This window comes from Brassica napus, chromosome C4 (assembly GCF_020379485.1).
Source record: "Brassica napus cultivar Da-Ae chromosome C4, Da-Ae, whole genome shotgun sequence".
NCBI classification, from domain to species: Eukaryota; Viridiplantae; Streptophyta; class Magnoliopsida; order Brassicales; family Brassicaceae; genus Brassica; species Brassica napus.
The window spans coordinates 18,353,856-18,360,727 of NC_063447.1; positions in this window are offsets into that span (position 1 = coordinate 18,353,856).

Below are 6,872 nucleotides of genomic sequence, written 5' to 3' on the forward strand. Positions count from 1 at the left end.
CTGTGGCAGAATGGGTCATACAGCACTAAAGTGCTACAACCGCTTTGATAATAATTATCAAAGCAATGTTGTCTTCAACTCTCTCCGTGTGACTGATGAACATGGCAGAGAATGGTTTCCAGATTCAGGAGCCTCGGCTCATGTCACCTCTAGTGCTTCACATCTTCAGGACGTTCACCCATATGAAGGCACTGATGCTATTATGGTCGGAGATGGAGCCTACTTACCCATCACTCATAGCGGTTCTACAACCATCACCTCAGCATCAGGTCTCATTCCTTTGTCTGAAGTCTTAGTTTGTCCAGATATTAAGAAAACACTCTTGTCTGTATCAAAATTGTGTGATGATCAACACTGTGGGGTATTCTTTGATGCTCACCATGTATATGTGATTGATCTGGATAAGCTGAAGGTGGTGGCAAAGGGACCCAGAAGTAAAGTTCTTTACGTTTTGGAGAATAAGAGGATTGCACTGAACTTCTCAGACAAACAAGTTACAGCTTCTGAGGCAGTATGGCATCACCGTCATGGTCACTCCAATCCCAAACTTCTCCAACATCTCAGTAGCTGCAAGGACATTATCATCAATAAGAACAGAACCACCTCCATTTGTGAGCCTTGCCAGATGGGGAAGAGCAGTAGATTACAGTTTTTTCTAGTCATTCTCATGTATCTCACTCCTTATATCGAATTCATTGTAATCTTTGGGGTCCCTCTCCTATAGTTTCAAATCAAGTATTTCGCTATTATGTTGTGTTTGTGGATGAATATTCAAGATACTCATGGTTCTATCCTATGAAACTGAAATCCGACTTCTTCAATATCTTTGTTGCATTCAAAACTCTAGTAGAGAACCAGTTTACAACAAAGATAAAAGAATTTCAATCAGATCGAGGGGAAGGATTTACAAGTAATCAGCTCAAGATGTATCTTCAAGCTAGCGGTATTGCTCATCGTTTGTCATGCCCTTACACTCCTCAACAAAATGGGTTAGCTGAGCGAACACATAGGCATTTGATCGAGCTAGGCCTTGCGATGATGTTTCAATCACATATACCACTTCATCATTGGGTTGAAGCTTTCTACACCTCCTGCTACATTGGTAATCTACTGCCCACTGTTGAGTCTGAAAGTAAGAAGAAGAGTCCCTACGAAATGTTGCTCGGAAACAAGCCAGATTACTCGTCTCTCCATGTCTTTGGGTCAGCTTGCTTTCTATGTCTAAGGCCAGTAACTGAGCATAAATTTGAGCCAAGATCTTTGAAGTGTGTTTTTCTTGGTTATGCTGCTCAATACAAGTATTACCGTTGTCTTTACCCACCCACATGCAAGGTCCATATCACAAGGCATGCGGTGTTTGATGAAGCATTATTTCCCTTTAAGCTGGAGTACAAGTCCCTGGTCCCTAAATACAAGTCAGCTATTCTAAGAGCTTGGCAAATGGCAACACAAAGTCAAGAAAAACCACCTGAGATGCGCATTACTAGAGTTTTGCCTCCTCCCTTCCCTACTACTCCTCCACCTCAACAACCAACATTGTGGTACCTCCTGAGGTTGTTCATGACCATGCTAATTCTCCTGAACCACCAGTAGATGTTGCAGCATCTCCTGAACCTGCTGCAGTCCCTTTCGAAAACATTCATCTGATGAAGACTAGAGGGAAATCAGGGATTCAAAAGCCAAGTACGAGATATGTTCTCTTGGCTCCGAAATATGACACTTCATTGCCAAAATACAGCAAAGTAGCTATGGCACATCCTGGTTGGAATGGAGCTGTATCTGAGGAAATGGGAACAATCCACATGCTTCATACGTGGAAATTAGTACCATATACAGAAGATATGAATGTCTTAAGCAGTCGTTGGGTCTTCACAATGAAGTTCAATCCGGATGGGACAGTAAGAAAGCTGAAGGCGCGTCTAGTGCCTAAGGGATATGAGCAAGAAGAAGGTCTGGATTATCTTGAGACTTTCAGCCCTGTAGTGAGAACAACAACTATAAGGTTGGTTCTGGATATAACGGTGTCTAAAGGCTGGGAAATTAAACAACTAGATGTCTCAAGTGCTTTCCTACATGGCGACTTACATGAACCGGTATACATGTTCCAACCTCCTGGCTTTGTTGATCCAGAACGTCCTAACCATGTATGCAAACAGACAAAGGCTTTGTACTGTCTCAAGCATGCCCCAAGGGCTTGGTTTGACACCTTCAGTCACTATCTGATCGACTTTGGCTTCACTTGTAGCAAGTCGGATTCATTTTTATTTACTTATCACCACCATGGGAAGACTCTTGTTTTACTTCTTTATGTTGATGATATTCTTCTGACGGGTAGTGATTCTGCTCTTCTACATCATCTGCTTCAGTCTCTCAACAACAGATTCTCCATGAAAGATCTTGGGAAGCCTAGATATTTTCTAGGAATTGAGATTCAAACACATGAAGAGGGTCTGTTTATGCATCAGAAAGCATACGCGTTGGACATTCTTCATCAAGCAGCCATGAGTGACTGTAATCCTATGCCCACGCCTATGCCTCAACGAATAGAACAGAACAACACTAATCTCTTTCCCGAGCCCACATACTTCCGCAGTTTGGCTGGTAAACTGCAATATCTCACAATAACAAGACCGTATATTCAGTATGCAGTAAACTATGTTTGCCAACGGATGCATCAACCAACGATCTCTGACTTTGGTCTCTTGAAGCGTATACTGCGATACTTAAAAGGAACTTTGGATCATGGCTTACACATACGGAAATATACGTGTCTTACTCTGTCAGCATACTGCGACAGTGACTGGGCAGGATGCTTAGAGACACGACGCTCCACAACCGGCTTCTGTACTCTTCTCGGTCCGAACCTCATATCTTGGTCTGCGAAACGCCAACCTACTGTCTGAAGATCATCGACAGAAGCTGAGTACCGTGCTTTAGGTGCTACAGCACATGAAATATCTTGCATTTCATGCCTACTTTGTGACATTGGCATTACTCAACCGATGTCAACTCTCTTGCTTTGTGATAATCTCTTTGCTGTCTACTTATGTGCCAATCTGGCACTTCACAACAGGTCAAAGCACTTTGACACTGATTACCACTACATCAGAGAGCAAGTAGCACTAGGATTGATTGAAACAAGGCATATGCCGGCTTCAAGACAAACTGCTGATATCTTCACAAAGTCCTTGCCTCGCAAGGCATTCTTAGAGTTGCGGAGCAAACTTGGTGTCGATGGACCTCCTCCAAGTTTGAGGGGGAATGTTAGTGAGACTACCACAATGGGCCTTGCGAGGTCCAGTCTATCCTCAGCCCATCATGAAACAAGTCGAGAGGTGAACACACTACAGTCCAAGCAACGTCTCTCCTCTGTTTTGAATCTCAGAGAACGTATGGAGAAGGAGCAGACAACAATCCTACATAACCGGTTCCTAACATTACTCTCTATACCACTTGACTGATTACTTTACAGCTATGAAGATAAGGTTACAGCTGTAAAGATCAAAGCTTCTCGATTGTTCTATCTCTAGTTTTTAAGAACCTTGTAAAATCCTAGTTGAATTCAATAAGAAAAGTTATTCAGTTTTCATAAACCTTTCATTGTCTTGTGTTCTTCACATCCAGAAAGAATGAGATGCCAAGTCGAATTATATATATTTGATTGCAAAACCTTACAACTTCTATATTTTTCAATTTTTGGGACAAGTAGAATTATAAAGACATAAGAGTGAAAAAAGGAAAATATATAAAAAAAAGGAAAAGGCATATATCATCTATTCTATTAAAACAGGAACATGTCCTATTGATATAGGTGTGATCCAATTATTTTAATACAATTCTTAAAATCTCTTATTAATCATTGAAGAGAGAAATATTATATAAAGAAAAACACAAATATGACTAAAAACACAAATGTAAAAATTAAATTTCTAAAGAAAATGTAAAACAAAAAATATATCCGTCCTTTAAGGAAGGGTAAGAATCTAGTATCACTTAAAAAGTTGTCGATGATCAAACTGATGTAAATTACTAATTTTCTTCTTTTTGAAAAATGTTTATTGTTGTAACATTATAAACTGACGCCACAGTTGTCTACTCAAGATATGAATGAATAGAAACATATAGTTAAAATGATAAATATTGAATAATTAACAAAGATGTGTCGTGTAAAGAAAAAGTTTCAGCTTACCCACTTGGTTAGTCCAATTTGTTGTATGCGTCTCCCGAACCGTTTGTCTGTTACTTCAACTACTTTAGTTAATAAATATAAATATACAGACACTTCCTAGTTCCTATTATATTCGTGGTACGTTTGCTTTCTCAAAATGTTCCGTCAACTTGTGAATTAAATCTTTCATTCTTAAAATATGTCGAAAGAAAGATTTATAACCAAGAAATTAGACTTTGTTCGAGACTTACCAATAACACAATTATTGGATTCTACAACTAAATTGATTCAACAAAGTGCCATACCAAAGTATACAGTAGTTATATTCCTATGTTTTTCTGAAAGAGAATGATAAAGACAAGTCAATGTTTCTGACAATACAGAGGATAGAGATGATTGGTAAGTGCTGTAGTTTTTATATTTTGACTTTAGAATAATAGTTATAGATTTTATTGTTGTAGCTGTAGATTAATTATTTCCAGAGCACTAAATATAAAGTTTTAGAAAAATTGATTTTCAAAACTATTTTGTTTCCTGTTTTAGTTTTTATGGCTGTACCCAGAGGCGGATGTACGTTTTGTAAGGAGGGGGCAGCTGCCCCCAGTGAATTATGATAAATAGTTGTAAGTGTAGCTAATTCTTGACGTAAATGCTTATTAGAGTTGATGTTGCCCCCCTCCCCCTCTCCACCACGTATCTGCTCATTTTATCTCACGTTCGACGATTTAATTTTTGTTTCTTTCATAATCGTTTCAACTTTTAAGTTATTTATTTTCCAAAAAAAATTCTCCCAAAAGTTTCCTTTATTTCCAAGAGTATAATTACCAACAGTCATTTACTGAGTCTCTGTTTCTATGTTTTCATATTTATTTTAATTCTTAATTTTTCTTTGTATGGAAAACTACTTTCTATTTTATCTCCCTAACAACTCCATGATCTAATTTACTGATTTTAACACTACTTGTTTTATTCTCTTACCAATTTTTTTTTTATTTTTTTTATTTGAGTTACTGCCTTTAGAATGCCATTTAGTCATCAGTTAACCCTATATTTGTAATTACGTATTTTTAATATTATTAAGTAATATATGTTAATTAGTAAAAAATTTATAAATTAAAAATATTTGCCCCCAGTCAAAAAAAATTCTAGATCCGCCACTGGCTGTACCTTTAAATTTTTTCTTAAAGCATTATTGGTAAATTAAAGTGGATGTAGAAAAAAATGAACTGTGGAAAGCACTCACAGCAATTACCAAACACCCCCGATGTAACTTCTATATATGGTTCACATCGATTCATTAATCTTTCTGGAATTTCCAAATTGATCACTTCAAATTCTCTCGCTCTAGTCACAAATCTGAATTATAGAAGGTACAAGTACAACCATGAAGGAGTAAACTAAATCTTCAAAATAAAAACCAAGCAAATCACGTTAGAGATTATTAAGGAAAATCTAGATTTAATAACTATAAAAACAACGAGAGCCTCCGGCTCTTGTGTTAAAAGGCTCACAGCTGTGAGCACCGCCACCTGAGTTCGAGTTCGGCCACAGTCTTAAGTGGTAAGAAATAAAGATTCTGCGAGCTTCGTGATGATCAGTCATTGGGTCTATGGGGCTATAAGACCACACCGCACCACGGTTATCAAAAAAACAAACTATAAAAATTAAAATTAAGCCCATAACCATAAAAAGATGGTTAAAATATACTCTGTAAAATAAAAAATTTCTTCAAACTTTAAACCATATATATATATTTATCTATTTAACGTTTTAAAAAGATATAACATTTTCAAAATTACTTCACGAATAAAAATAATTAAATGTTATAACATATGCCAAAAGATCATGCGATGACACAATAATTTAATATGGTTCACCAAATATACTACGTCCAGCACAAATAAAGAAAAATATTTTATTATTAGAAGTGAAATATATTTTTTGGATACATTAAAATTACAAGAAAAAATATATCAATATTACGGTTTAACAAGACTCAGCTAACTACTAATATATAAAACGAGATTTCCAGCTAAAAATGGTTATTCGCTTAATTTACTTTTAACTATATTCTTAATTTATTTTGGTTTTTGGTTCTTCCAAAAAATCACCACCCATTATCTAAATATATCTATTATTATTCCTTTTTATGAGGAAAAACAAACATGCAGCAAAACAATATGATGATTTGGTTTAGCTGGCATTCCATTTTTTATTTTATTACTAAACCTTGTTTTTTTTGTTTCTTGACAATATCCGCTTTGATCGCTAAACTGTAGATCAAAAAATCATAACCAAACCTCACAACTCTATGCAAAGTATTTACAAATGGTTAGCTTACTGGCAACAAATTAAAACTTTAGCAAATTAGACATAGTTGATAGTTCTAGCAAATTTTGACAGCTACCTGAGATATACAAATGCATATATACATATAATGCACACTGGAGATTGCACACACACATATATGTAGATTATACTAACACTCAAGACTCAACAAGTAGACATAGAGCCATGCTATTCTTGCTTGGATTTTAGTTGCATTACATTATCCTCTTCATCTGTCTTTTTCTATCTTTTAAATTATGTATATCTCTTTCTGTTATTTATATTAGGTTTCAAGTATATAAATATTAGGTTCTTATCGTGATGTATTTCTTATCTTTCAAGGAGTATACAAATTGATTGATGGCAAAGTAACTAT